Source organism: Micromys minutus, assembly GCF_963924665.1.
Source record: "Micromys minutus genome assembly, chromosome: 33".
Classification (NCBI taxonomy): domain Eukaryota; kingdom Metazoa; phylum Chordata; class Mammalia; order Rodentia; family Muridae; genus Micromys; species Micromys minutus.
Genome location: NC_137968.1, coordinates 8,491,237 through 8,506,782, shown reverse-complemented (window position 1 = coordinate 8,506,782; position 15,546 = coordinate 8,491,237). Strand labels below are relative to the sequence as shown.

The following is a 15,546-nucleotide window of genomic DNA, read 5'->3' as shown; positions in this document are numbered from 1 at the left end:
CTTAGGTATTTTTTATTAGTGTGATTAGACACTATAACCAAGGCAACATGTATAAGAGTTTTTTTGGGTACTTACAATTTCAAAAGGTTGAACTTTATGACCATCATGGTGCAGAGCATGGTAGCAGGCAGACAAGGTGCTGGAGCTGGAGCCAGAGCATGCATGTTGATCAAGTACATGGCAGAAAGAGATAACAGGGAATAATAGAGGCTTTTGAAACTTTGAAACCTTAATCAAGCGACACACGTGTTCCAACAAGACCACACCTTTTAGCCCTTCTAAAACAGTTCCACCAACTGGCAACCAAGTATCTATTATATAAAATTATGAGGGCTCTTCTCCTTTATACCACAAGATAAGACAAAAATGGACTATGTTAACTTATCAAATTACTTTATCTTTGCATTTAGTAAGGAATTGTGCAATATCGTACACATCTTTTTATATGACTAGATTCTCATGATCTTTTGCTTAGATAATTTTAAATTTCAAATATATATATATGTGTGTGTGTGTGTGTGTGTGTGTGTGTGTGTGTGTGTGTGTATACATGCATACACATACTTATGTGTATGTGTGTGTGTTTGGACTTATGTAAGCACATTGAAATGCTAATAATTAGATATGAGTAAACCAATATTCATTTGGTCAGTTTCTTTACCATGTAGTGGAATTCTCTATAGAATACTTTGTCTTGTTATGTATGTCTTTCTATAATTTCATGATTTGACACTAAGAGTTGCTGTCATTCTATTTCAAAGGACAGTTGTTTCTGATGCAAAGTGTGATGAAAATAGAGCATTGAATCTGAGGTAAAATATCTGGGTCTCAGTTCAGGACCAACTACTTTTCACCAGAGCTTTGATTTAATTATCTGCAGAGGTGAGTCTGATGATGGTATCTGTAAGACACCATCACATACATCTGTAAGAGGCCAAATGTGGTGCTACACATGTAGACATATAAACATATGGCAAGATTCAACCCATAAGGTAATATCTAATTATCTATTTCTTTTATGTTTCCCATTAAGAAGTTTTATCATATGTGTGCTTAAAAAAGTGATGCACTTAGAAAGGAGTAAAAGAGTTTAAAGGGGAAACAGAATGAACAAACAAAATTTACTCTGTTCATATACAGAACAGAGACAACAAACAGCATATATATAATATATCTGTGATATAAAAACTTAGAGAAGTAGAGATTAGATAAAAGAAACCCAGAAAGTATAGGCAAACTCAAGCCTACTTGGGGCCATATCCCTGAATAAATTGATGCTTCCTCCCCACAGCAACAAAAACTCCTCAGATGGGGGTAGGCTTGTCTGAGTCCTGAGTCCTCCCCATCTGTGCTGGGATTTTGACTGGCTCCTTTGTGTGCAGACAGTCATAGCTACTATGAGATTGTGGCTAGTATACGATCAAAGAGGAAGCGATAATTAGATATAATGAGTTAAAACAGAAGAAGGCATGGCATAGGGAGGGTAATAAAATGAAGGGCATCTGAGAGTGTCCTTCATCTGAGATGTAGGACATGTGGGGAGTAGCAGATGGAGATGATCAAAGTACATGTATACACGCATGCAATTTTTGGTTAATGTGTGTGTGTGTGTGTGTGTGTGTGTGTGTGTGTGCTGAGTGGGAAGACAATGATATAAAAAAAATTTAAAAGAAACATAAAAACAGAGAAAAAAGAACCGATTAAGAATGAGTAAGAGAAGAAAATGGCAGAAACACATAGCATGACTCTCCAGAAGCCTATGTGTTGAAGACTCAATCTTCATTCTGTTGTGTTGTTGGGCGTGATGGAATTCTTAACACGTGGGTCCATTTGTGTGATGGAAAGTCATTGGGGTTTATTCTTACCAGAGACTTGCAACTCTGGTTACATCATCCCCTCTCTGCTTCCGTACTTTTTCCCACCCCAGAGCCTTGCTACCCAGGTACCATTTTACCACAGGCTAAGTGACTATATATTGAAATTCTGAAATGATAAGCAAAAATCAAGCTTTCCCCTTGTTGATATGAGGATGTCAAGTGGTTTTCTGAAGTTTTAGTATTTTAGCTGACCTACTACCTTAAGCACTACATTGTCTATGTTTAATCTTATCTACAAATTCACAGCGAGTGAAACCAACACGCTTCTCTATAATCAAGCTTACGTTTGATTGTATCGGACACAGTTACGTGTTCCAGCACCCTCTACTGCCTCATCTCCAAAGGGATGGGTTAGAGATGCAGTGAGGCTTGGGGAGCTGCCGGCCTTTGGAGTCCACACTCACTGTGGAGGTAAGCTCACTGCTGGCCCTGTCCTCACCAGTTTCAGTGAAGAAACCATAACTAGCAATGCACTCACAGCTCGAGAGCTTCTGGGGTTTTTCATACATAGATTTCTGAAGCCTTCTGCCTAGATTCTTCCTACACACCATTCTCTTTACATTTTAAAACATGAATAATTACAGATAGTTGCCAGACTTGAGCCTTTACCAAATATAGGGACTAGGTGTTTTTATTCCTTTCATTTAAAAACAAGAGCAAAACATATTACGTCCATTTTCTTTACGTTACTTCTTACTTAATTCATGGCTGAACATATAGCAGCTAGTCTGTGCAGTGTGTGAGCCTCATTTGGAAGAAAATTCTCAAAGACCCATCACTTCAAAGGGTGTTTAAAGTTTAAGGAACAGAAACATATTTCTCTGTAGCAATACTTCAGTGTTTTCCTAACACTAGCTTGTAATTCACCTTCCTACAAGACTGTTCTGTGATGCATTTCAACTGACAAGAGCCACAAGAGAAGAGAAATAGGAAGTTATGAGTGATGGACCTAAGCAGGTGGTCATGCTCTTTACAAATAAAAATTTAAGATTATTTTTAGTTGTTGGTGTACATCAATATTACCTTTTTCTTTCTCTTCTAGAAACTGGTGAGATATAAAGTCTACTCCTTTAATGCACAATTAAATTACTTTTAATTGCAATTTATTTTTAGAAAACTTACAAACTCAGGCAACCATAGGTACAATCAAGTTTCCAGGCAATCACATTACTCTCCAGAAATTCTCAAATGCCTGTCTCTTGTCAATCCTGACCCATGCTCTATCTTAAAGCAGCGATTTCTGTCTCTATCAACTGTCCCTTTCCAGATGGTTCATTTGAATGAGATCAATCAGAACGAAGGGTTTCGTACTCCATTGGGCAGGCTGGTGTTTCTATGGTTCATTTGCGTTGCACACAGAAGTGTTAATTCCATATTATTACTGAGCAGAATTCCATTCTCTAGATCTACCAAGCTCATTTATTTATTAGCCAGGTGACATGCCTTTAAACTAGTTACAGCTTTTGCTTCAATGAGTACTATTTTATCAACTTCCGTAGTCAAATATTTTTACGGATTTTGTTTTTCTTTTCCCTGGGTAGATTTTTAAGAAGGGATCTCATGGTCCATGTATGTGATGATCATTCATATTTCTAAAGGTACCCAAATATTTTGCAGAGAAGTCAATTCTATGTATGCATCATGGGTATAGTTTCTTTCTATGGTTGTCAACACTCAGCATCATAAAGTATCATTTACTTATAGTGACTGTTATATACTATCCTGGTTCTGTTTGTTTGTTTTGTTTTGACAAATGTAACTCTTTTTAATCGTCCTTTACCACTTTCCAAAACTACCAGCCACCCTCCCCTTCCCTTCAGTGACCACTTTTGTAGGCTAAAGGAGACCAGGAAACAAAGCCTGAGGGGGAGGGCGGGGAACACAGCAGCCCCAGTCAGGTGATAGCAGAACAAACTACAGATGTATCACAACAATCAATGCTGAAGCCTGGGAGAGCGGCGTAGTGGGGAGACCCGCTCCTCTTTGTCAGGGTCTATTTGGTAGTGGTCTTGCTCTGAGGTGATGGTACTCCTTCAGCCTGAAGGACCTGATATTGATGAAGCCAGAGACGTCAACGGGCTCATAGTCGCCCTGCACGTTCTGATCACGTTCATTGTACAGTGAGAATGGGGACCTGCTCCCGGGACTTCTCGATGCAGTGGCGAATGCGTTCACATTCAGGGCTGTGCCAGAAGCCCGTGTATATGAGTTCTGATTGATTTTGCATACTTCCGGATCCATGAGGAAGGAAGGTCTCTATGTCTAAATGAGCGTGGTAAAGGATGGTCTCTGATGGGGTCCTGTAGATACCCCGGGACTTCATTCCAATAAAGCAGTTCTCCATGATGTCAATGTGACCCACTCCATGCTTGCCCGCAACTTCATTCAGGCCCCTGAAGAGGTCCAAGGATGTGCTGTGCGTAGTACCGTCTTTGATGTTGGTCATCTTCACCGGAACCTCTTTTTTGAATTCTATCTCAAGGACATCTGGGCTGTTGGATGTTTGGCAGGTTTTTGTGTTGAGAGACCTGCGGTGCTTGGTTCTTGGGGTTTTCCAGGATTCCAGCCTCATAGCTGATGTGCATAAGGTTCTCATCCATACTCCAGCGGTTCTTGGGGGTAACAGGGATGGGGATTCCGTGTTCCTTTGTGTCCTCCATCAAACCATTTTGGCGTAAAAGTCAGGTATCCTACAGAGGGAAATGACCTTAATCTGGGGTGCCAATGAGTTACAGGTGAGCTCATAACAGAGCCGGTTATTCCCGTTTCCCTTAGTGCTGTAAGACACATATTGGCCACTTCATGCTGGGCTATTTCCACCTGTACGTGACCTGTGCAAAGCTTGGTGAGAGAAGTACCCACGAGATAGCAGTCCCCATAGGTTACACTGGACTGGTCAGCAGGCCAGAAGAACTCTTTCATTAACTCCTTGCTCACATCCTCAATGAACACCTTTTTGGCCCCAAGCATCAGTGCCTTTCTTCTGGCATCCTTAGAGTGTTCCTTCTGGCCAATGTTGGCCAGGAAGGCGATGACTGCATAACCTTATTCCTTCAGTTACTCAGGCAGGTAGGAGGTGTCCAGACCGCCACTGTAGGAGAGAACCACAAAGCCCTTGCTGGACGTCTTATCTTGGATCGTAAGTGTTAGGGGAAGGATGAAGAGAGTGGGGAGGGCATATGGCCCATGGAGGTGCGGCGAGGCCTGGGGGCAAGGGAGATGCCTCTGGGGGGTCCATGTTGGGAATCCCTTCCCTGAGGGACCAGCCACACAAAGGTATAGTACAAAATAGAGTTTATTCAGGTCATGGAAGGATGAGGAGAGTTAAGAGGGTGATAGAGGCGGGGGGGGGGGGAGTAGAGGAGTAGAGGCTGGCCATGAGCACGTGGGAGAGAGGGGGAAGGAAAAGGGAAGTGGAGGGGTAGGAGTGGGAGAGCAAGGCTGCAACAGCACAAGAGTAAGAGAGGCCAAGAGAGAGAGGAGGGGGCAAGCAGCCCCTTTTATAGTGTCAGGTCACTGGGGCGGAGCATACCTGGCTACTGCCAGGTAATTGAGGGGTGGGGTTTACACAGTAAGTAGAGGTCCCTTGGAGTCCATAGTCTGTCATCCTGGCCAGGTGAACCACTCAGTGAACCCAGGAGGCAGTGGCAGCTGGTGGAGCCGGCATTCTGGTTTTAGTATGTGTTACCCAAATAGCCTGACAATATATATGTCATTTTATTTCAAGCAAAATTTTTTTATTAAATTGAACAAGTTTATTTTAAAAAACAAAGATAAATGTACAGATTTTAAGCATTTTTGCATAAAAGTATATGAATATGTTTCTGTCAGTACTTGATTTTTTTTAAAGGTTTGATAGTGTGCATTAAGATGTTACTAGTTACAATGAGCATAAAGTACATGTAAAACAAGATGTAACCTGGAAATAGTCAAAGTTTTCTTGGTGTGTAAGGATTAAGCATAATGTTTTTTTTCTTTTCTTTTCTTTTCTTTCTTTTCTTAAACTTCACACAGCCTGTGAGTTGTTTCTGGGGTGTTCATAGCTTTCTGGGGTTAGTATCCCATTATCAGTGATTGCATATAATGTCTGTTCTTTTGTGACTGGGTTATCTCACTCAGAATGATATTCTCTAGATGCATCCATTTTCTTAAGAATTTCATAAAGTCATTGTTTTTGATAGCTGAGCAGTACTCCTTTGTGTAAATGTACCACAATTTTTGTATCCATTCATCTACTGAAGGACATCTGGGTTCTTTCCAGCTTCAGGCTATTATAAATAGGGCTGCTATGAACATTGTGGTGCACGTGTCTTTGTTGTATGTTGGAGCTTCTCTGGGGTATATGCCCAGAAGTGGAATAACTGGGTCTTCAGGTAGGACTATGTCCAATTTTCTGAGGAATCACCAGACTGATTTCCAGAGTGGTTGTAATCAATTACAATTAATTATACTGATGTCACATTGTCTGCACTAATACAGCTTCATAGAAAGTTTTAAGATGACCATGTAAGTGCTCCAGCTTCATTAATTTTCAAAATTATTGCAACTACTTGCTGGGAAATAATTTTTGCTTCTTATATTATAAACTTGTATTATTTCTATTACTTTTAATCTGTACAAATTCAATATCCAAAAGGCTGCCAATTTTTTACTTACTTAGTAACTCTTATTCTTTTTGGTGGCTTTGTATCTGATCTAGTTTGTCACATGTTTTATTTCTTCATTAAATGAAAGAATTGCAAAATGTATTTCATTTATTTATAGATATATTTGTAAAATTGGAAGAACAGAGAAGATGATCAACCATATGCTAAGAGCATCATTATTAATGTAGTGGGATAACGTTGGCCTTTTAAAATGGCTTATTTCACCTTCTCAAGTTTCAGACACGCTCCGCTCCTCACTTAAATGCCTTAAAAACTGTCATGAGTTCACTGCCAGTTCTAGAGTGAGGATTTCCAGGCTCATTGCTGTACCATGGAAGCCTGGTGACTGTCCTCCAAAATTCACATGTAAACAAAAATATTTAAATAAGTGTTTCTTCACTTTACTTATTCATGATGAATAAATCTGCAGATTCAGTCCTTATGATGAATTTTGTAAATATGATGAATATTGTGAAGGCCTGGGATCAACTTCTCACCATTAAATATCATCATAATAAGAAAGCACGCTTTCTTCTTGACCTAACTGTAAATCTTTGAATGTAGACTTCACATCGTTTAATAGTAATACGCTGCAGTACACTACAAAGTATTAATATATGTTTAGTCGATTGAGTGTAATCCATTTTCTCCCTCACTCAGCCTCACAATGAAAAATTCTTCATGTTCCATTATCAAAATCTGGAGACAAAGGATAAACACTTCCTGGATATTAAGACATTAAGACATGGATATAGAGCTCAATACTTTCTTTGTCACATAGCCAACACATCTACTCAGTGTCCACATTGCTCTATGTGCTATGTTTGCTAGGATAGCATTCAATATTACAAATATTTTAATTATGACTTCAGAGCTCAGGAATTGATTCCCAGGGAGCTAATAGCAATTGACAGAAAAATTGTTCTAAGCCACTGAAATATAAAAGCAGTGGTTGGAGGAGGGGTGCAGATTTTCGCAGTATTTACTTTGATAGCTTGGCCTAGAGGCAGGCAGCATTGTTTACTTCTGCTTTATGGTACTGGACATCTAATTTCCAGTATTTGAAACTGTTACTGGAGCTTTCTGTAACATTCAGAAAAAGGCATTAGTGAAAGGACGCCTACCTGCACCTCCTCAGATTTGCGTGATGCTAATGTTTGGAGAGCGGGTGTGGCGATAATTCCAAGATAGCGCTTGGGCCAAGTCTTGTTACTGGCCCCTGCCTTTCTCCCATTCCCGAATACAGTCACGTCAGTCTTTTAAGTTGCACAGGTGCACCCATGACTCGAGATCAGGCCAGATGACGCGGACCTATGAACTGCAGCCACGCAACATGGACTGAGGAGGAGGAGTTGAGAGAGGATAAAGGGGACTGCGCTTGGGGGTGGGGGGAGAGGCTTTCACTTGTATGCTGTAAGGTTCCTGAATAAACCACTTTGAGAAGAATGCTGTGTCATCGCTCCTTTTCTGCTGGTTGGGGACGGTAGCTACACTAATGTTCTGTCCCCAATCTGTTTCACAGGTGCATTTATTTGCATCTATCTATTGATCCTCTATGAATGTACCCTCGGCCATCTATTCGCCTCTGTCCATCTGTCTGCCTTTTTGTCTGATGTGTAATTTTTCTGCTGCCACAAGGGAGCAATGACTCTGAGTATTTAACGTTACAAAGGTGAGCCTGTGTATCTCAAATGAGCAAAGGTTATTTTAGGTAATTCCAGCACTATTGTGAATGAGTGAATTGGTATCAATGACATGGTCATACCGAAATCAGCATTTGTCTACACACACACACACACACACACACACACACACACACACACATATGTATATGTATATGTGTATGTGTATGTGTATGTGTATGTGTATGTATATGTATATGTATGTATATGTATGTGTATGTATATGTGTACGTATACATATATGTATATGTATATGTATATGTATATGTATATGTATATGTGTGTGTATGTGTGTGTATGTGTATGTGTATGTGTATGTGTATGTATATGTATATGAATATGTATATGTATATGTATATGTATATGTATGACCAGTGACAAGAAAAATTTGCAATTTCATTTTTAAATAAACTTTGAAAATAGAAATTGCATGTAATAAAAATTACCCCCTGAAAATATCTTCTGGAGGCCAATGTATCTTCCATTTGAAATATAAGAATTCCAGGAAACTAGAAAAAAAAAGGTTCTCACTTTATCAGTTATAGTTTACTTTTTTAAATAGAAGGTCTTCAAATACTTGTATTTTTGTATGGAAAAATGATAGACTCCAGGAGCAAAGCACAATAGCAGAAAACATCAAACCATAGTAATTTTGCAGAATAATCACATTAATTTACAGGTTACATCTTTGTCTATGCCATATTAGCTTTCCCCTCACTAAAAATAACTAATTAGATAGATTGAAAAAATTAATAATAAATGTTAAATGTTCTAAATGTCTACAGTTGAATATTGAATAGGCCAATATCTTCGGGAGTTTTTTAAACAAACTGAAAATGCGCCACTAGAACGTAATCATTTCTGTCTGTATTCCACATTTCTGCTGGAGTCATTTGCTAAAGCATGTCCCAGTCCTCGGGATGGAGAAATGTAGTTTGGGAGGAAAAGCAGTGTCCACATGTCTCAAACATACTTCACAAACAAGGACTTGAAAAGAACCACTGCCTTTTGTCTCTGTTGATCCTCCCTGCCTTTCTCTTAGCTCTTTCCACACACCTGCCTAGAAAAGCGCAGGCTTATGGGAGTGCCTGGATAAAAGTCTTCTGAGTGATTCCGGGAATGGAATAGATGTGTTGTCTAAGGCCTCTCAGCTACAAATTAAAATCGAGTCTCTCTGACTTTGTGCCAGTTGCTTTTCCACCATCTCATGCCTCTACATTCGAATGTTGCCCACTTACATCTATGCCCTGATGTTGACTAGGGTGAGTGTGTGTAAATTCACAGCATCCCTAAGAGCCTGTCTCTGCTTGTTCAGTTCTGCTTCTCATGCTCTGAGGAACTGATGATGGTAGCCAGAGGACTGCTCTAATACTTCCAAGAAAATGATTGTTAAGTCTTTCCAAATCCTGAATAATTTGTGTCCTGACATCTTTGAAGTGATTATGACTTGGATGAAGGAAAAGGGATTGGAAAAGGCTTTGGATCTCTAGTAACATTAATGATATTAACTTCTGTTCTTCGACATCCATAAGTCATGTTAATAAAGAAAGAGAACAAGGTTGTCAGCCTGGGTGCAGCGAAATACACTGGAAAGTTCTGTGGTGGAAATGGGTCCTTTAAAAAGTGAGTTGCAAAAAACTTGATAAAATATTTATGATAAAACAAAGCTACAATCCTTTTCTATGTTTTCTCCTTTAAAGACAGGTGACCCCTGTGACTGAAGCAGGAAAAAGCTGGAAGAAGCTGAGGAGGGCAACCCTATAGGCATCAGCGCAGTCTCAACTAACCTGGACCTCTGAGACACTCAGACAGAGAGCCACCAACCAGGCAGCATACACTAGCTGATATGAGCTGTCTTAGTCAGGGTTCCTATTCCTGCACAAGCATCATGACCAAGAAGCAAGTTGGGGAGGAAAGGGTTTATTCAGCTTACACTTCCACATTGCTGTTCATCACCAAAGGAAGTCAGGACTGGAACTTAAGCAGGTCAGGAAGCAGGAGCTGATGCAGAGTCCATGGAGGGATGTCACTTACTGGATTGCTTCCGCTGGCTTGCTCAGCCTGCTTTCTTATAGACCCCAGGTCTACCAGCCCAGGGATGGCTCCACCCACAATGGGCTGGGCCAGGGATGACTCCACCCACAATGGGCTGGGCCCTCCCTCCTTGATTACTACTTGAGATCTCCTGGAGGCATTTCCTCAACTGAGGTTCCATGCTCTGTGCTAACTCCAGCTTGTGTCAAGTTGACACAAAACCAGCCAGTACATGAGCCCACCTCCCCCACCCTCCCCACACACATAGACAGCAGAGCACTTCCAGGTCTGGACTCAGTGAGAGACGACGCACCTAACCCTCAAGAGACTTGAGGACCCAGGGAGTGGGAGGTCTGGTGGGGTGGGAGCTGGAGGTGGGGACATCCTCTTGGAGACAGGGGTGCAGGGAGGAGATTTGGTATGTGGAACAGTTAGAGGGTGGGGTGGGAGGGAGATAAAGTCTGGCTATAAAAAGAGATTAAATAATAATAATAATAATAGCAGATTTTTCTCTATAGTCTCAACTGTCCTTCAGCTTGAGGTTCTGCCTCAGCATCTCGAATGCAGTTTAAAGGCATCTAGCAGCATGCCCCCCTTCATTATACTCTTCTGTATTTTATTTGTTTTTACAAATCACAATATCTCAGCTTTATTATTCACCTCCTTGATGATGTGGAATGTTACTGAAAATGCTCATACAGAATTTTCTCCATAACACATGACGGATCTCATATGTATCAGTTAGCTTTCCTTTGTTCTGGGAGAAGAACACCATGACTGACGGCAATTCAAGGAAGGGAGGGTTTATTTCGACTTACCACTCCAGCATCCCTGACACTGGGGCATCAAACCTCCACAGTACCAAGGACCTCCCATCCCATTGATGTCATCTCTGCTACATATGTATTTGAAGCCATGGATCCAGAGCTTCCTTGTCATATGTATCCATTACTCTTCTTTATTCTCTCTCCCCCACCCCTTAAGATCTCATCTTCCCTTTGATTATCCTGTCTCTAGTTTCACGATACACACACACACACGCACACACACACTCACGCATACACAAACTTAAAATTGAGAGGTTCTATATAGGAAAAAATGACATCCTTTGTGGCTGATGTTGCTTTTTCATCTTTTCTTTATGACTGAATAAAATTCTATCATGTTTATGTTTCCCAATTTTTTGTTGTGAATATATAGCTTGGTTACATTTCTTAGTTATGAATCATTCAGTATTAAGCATAATTGCATACCTATGTGGTAGGGGTTAGAATCTTGCGACTGTACACCTAGGAGTGCTATAAGAAATTATTGAAAGAGGAAACACACATGGTACTTCTTTAAAAAAAATTTAAATAACCTCTACCATAATTTCAATAGTGACTACATCAGTTTTCCATTGCAACCAATAGTCAGTAGCATTTCTTTTGACTCCCATCTTGACCAGAATTAATAACTCAATGCTAGTCATTCTGCTTGGGATGAAATGGGATCTCAAAGTAGCTTTAAGTTGCATTTTAAGTATTTATTGACTGTGTGTATTTCCTCTTCCAAGAACTGCCTATTTGGTTCACTAGCTCACGAATTGGAAGACTGGGTGTCTTAGAGTGTTTGATTTTCTGCAATACTCCATCTGATCTATCTCTTGACCTTGCTCTGATGTATTGCTGGTAGAGATTTTTTTTTCTGTTACTGTTTCTTGGGATTTTTTGCTTTGCTATGCAGGAGGTTTTTAATTTACATAATCCCCTATGTCAATTTTAATGACTTGTTATCAGAAAATTCAGAAAGTTCTTGCATATTCTTAATCTCGGTAGGTTCTTTTAATTTATGTTTGTGAAGGATTCCAAATAGCATCATTTATGTATTATGGTATTTCATTTTTTCAGCACTGTTTGCTGACGAGGGACTGACACATTGAACTATTGGTGGAAAAACTAGGTAGGTGTCACTGTGAAAAATTCTAGGTCCTCAGTTCTATTCCACTGACCTTTGTGTTTTGTTTGAGCTGCCACTATCAGCATTTGCAGTGCTCAATTAATTCACCTTGACCTCAGTTTATCTCTAGGGTAGCATCTGCCATATCTAATGAAGCTATTTATACTTTCCTAGTCCTGGCTGGAGTGCGAGTTCTCAAAAAAGAGGGACTGCAGTCTTATGGTTTTATCATAAAGTCTGCAAGGTTCTGCCTGAACATAGTTAATGCTGGCAAAAATTTCTAAGTCCAGGTACTAAAGAATTTTGCATTCTAAAAGTAACTATGATATTTACAAAGGAGTTAAAGCCTTTGTAAGTCCAGTTCTGAGAAAATGGTTTAATTGATGGTCTCGCAGATCTATTTTTCATTGCACAACCTTGATGCTCTTGATGGTCATATCATTAGGTTTCGCTAAAGGTGGAGCATGCTGATTTATAAAACGATCCACATCCCAGAGTATATTGTGTCTAAAATATATGCCTCAGGTGCTATTCTCATGTATTTACAATATGTGCAAGAAACAGGGAACTTCTCACAGGGTCGGATTCAGTATACTTAAAAGATTGTTTTCTTCTTAACATTGGACTTAAAGCATCGGCCATTCAACGAGCGAGCCCCAGTCCTATGACAATCTAAGGAATGACTTACTAAGAAGTTAGTATGTCGTAGGCAAATTCTAAAGTCAATGAGAGAGGAGATTAGACTTGAGAGTAGAGCTGGGGTTCACTGGGGAAGCTTTGCTTGCCCTACACTTGCTGTGCCCTAAAAGTCTTGAGTGGAAGAATCCATACAGAAAGAAATTTGTAAAGGAGTTTTCTGTTCACATGATTTAAATTTATGTTCTGTCTGTACTACAGATGGTTAGAACAATTATACTAAACAACTGTACGCTGGAAATCAAGGGCAACTTATTTATCAGCTTTGCTTATCTTGGTCTAAGTCAGTTCCTCCAACGTTTAGAAGGCCCTGATGCTTCAACATCATGTTTGCCAAAGAGGGGTCTATAATGAGCAGGCAAATTCGCTGTGTTTCAGGCACTTTCTTTAAACTGCCTTTGAAGGAGACTGTCAAGTGTCGCATGCTGTTTGTCAGTTAACACTTGGGGAGAGAAATTCACAAAGGGCACTTTATGTACCTTCACAACAAGGATATCTTTGCCAACACTTCAGAGCTATTTTGAGTTTGGGAGTTGTAAGTATCTCAGTCTTTTTAAGGTGATAGTAACTGACCCAGGATGCCTGGGTTTTAAGTGAGTTTGTACTGTCAAGACCTTTTGTCACTTGCTGTGCCTTCAGTTATGTGTCTGATGACTTGTGCTTTTTATTTATGGGACTATTTGCATATGATGAGCCTTATAATAATGACAGTGATTATTGAAAAAAACAAATAAACAGTATGTGATTTTTTTCTAATTTTAAAGCATTATGATCTTGTTGAATGTACAGTGGAATCTTGAAGTAAGGATTAAAATTAATTCTGTGTATAATGAGAATGTAGATGCTCATGAAATTAAATAAAACACCTATGGGAACTGAACACAAGTGGAGAAACTAAATTTTCACTGGAAATTGCATGAGGTCAGTGCTCTCTGTTTGTTTGTGAAGATTTTTAGAGGCCCACAGGTGCCAGCAGAAGTGGGAGTTGGGAGTTCATGTGGTAGGCAGAGTGTAAGAATAAGTAGGGAACATCTTTCAAAAAAGCATTTACAAGCCAAATAAATCTTTTCTTATCAGTATTTTCTGGGCATGTGTATGAGTGTGTGAATCTGTGTGTGTGTGTGTGTGTGTGTGTGAATGTGTGTGTGTGTGTGTGTGTGTGTCTGAGTGTGTGTGTTTATGTGTGTGTGTGTATGTTTGTGTGTGTGTGTCTGTGTGTGTGTCTGAGTGTGTGTTTATGCGTGTGTGTGTGTGTGTGTGTGTGTGAATGTGTGTGTGTGTGTGTGTGTGTGTCTGAGTGTGTGTGTTTATGTGTGTGTGTGTATGTTTGTGTGTGTGTGTCTGTGTGTGTGTCTGAGTGTGTGTTTATGCGTGTGTGTGTGTGTGAATTAGTATGCATTTGTGTGTACTGTGTGTGTGCAAGTATATATGTCTGCATGTTGTATGCATGCTTGTTTTCTCATTTTCCAATTTCTTTGTATGGACAGAAATGCTTTAGTAAATGTGTTTTATCCAGGGATCTTTGGGGGGGCTTACATTTTTTTCCCATTTTTTTAAATTTATCTGCCTCATAATATTTAGTACTCTTCATTCCTACAGATCAGAGCTAGTTAATAAGAGCAGCTCTCATTCCAAGCAACCACCGACTCTCTTTGTACATGGTTGCCTCGGAGAATAATGGGAAAATAAAGAAAAACCAAGAATAAAGGAGGTATTTGGAGACCAGAAAAATAAGCATCAAACTCATTTTGGAGACAATGGAGGATTGGTTCACCTTGACAATGCCTACACATTTTACTCAGGCTCTCATTCATCATCACTGTTAATTTCTCTCTTCATTGGCTAAAGGGATGAGTTGCAGGGAAGACAATAGACTTAAAACCCAACAAAGGGATCTTTTGGCTCCACATCCTCTGTGTTCATTCCTGAATAAGGGCCCTTAGCCATAGGAGGTCTATTCTGAGGAGCACAAGCATTTCTACCTCAGTAGCTATGTCTTTCAGAAAAACAAGGAAATGCTTGTAAAGAGGCTAAGACCCTGCAAACTTGCTGCTTTAAAGTGAATAAACCTTCCAAAGGAAAAGTTGGACACAGCAACTCCATCTTCCCTCAGTAGCACCATGTCGTGAAGTACTGGACAGTTGCTTACTTATTTGCTTTGGAAGCCCTTTGTTTTGGCTGTGCAGTTTGAGAGTTTAGCTTCACATTTAGAGAGCTATATGTTTAGCATCTCAAGGTGGTCTTGGGAATTGTGAGGTGAGTTTGTGTTGAGTTGATGCAATGAGTCTTTGCTCTTTCTATTAGGCTTTGTTTTTAGTTTCTCTTTTCTTTGGAATCTATGAAAACACTGTGTCTCCTATTAAACAATACCAAGAAAATTGAAATAAAACCCTTCTGTAAATTCTAAAAACTCACTGTATCTGAACAATTCTCCAATCATAGCTTTTGTAAATGCTTGGTCTGGTTCTGTTATGTATTCAGACACTGAATACTCTTCCTCTTGCCCCTTGACAGGAAGATCATTACTTTCACCAAATAATGCTATGTAACCTTTCTCTAAAAGTGAATTGGTCACTAAAACATTGCTCCTGGGTTTGGGTAGTAGATAGAAGTAGGTGGGGTTTCAGTTACCTCTCTGGGGGTTGCAGATAGAGATAGGGGAGGGAGAAGAGA

At 39.9% G+C, this 15,546-nt stretch overlaps 1 pseudogene across 1 annotated transcript; it reads right to left on the bottom strand.

Annotated features, from left to right (window-relative positions):
* Window positions 1-3,870: 3,870 nt before the first annotated feature.
* LOC308414210 (argininosuccinate synthase-like) lies at window positions 3,871-14,995 on the bottom strand (annotated as a pseudogene). The gene is made up of 2 exons: window positions 14,920-14,995; window positions 3,871-5,008 (listed from the first exon to the last, which is right to left on the bottom strand). The product of its transcript is annotated as an argininosuccinate synthase-like (transcript).
* Window positions 14,996-15,546: the final 551 nt, after the last annotated feature.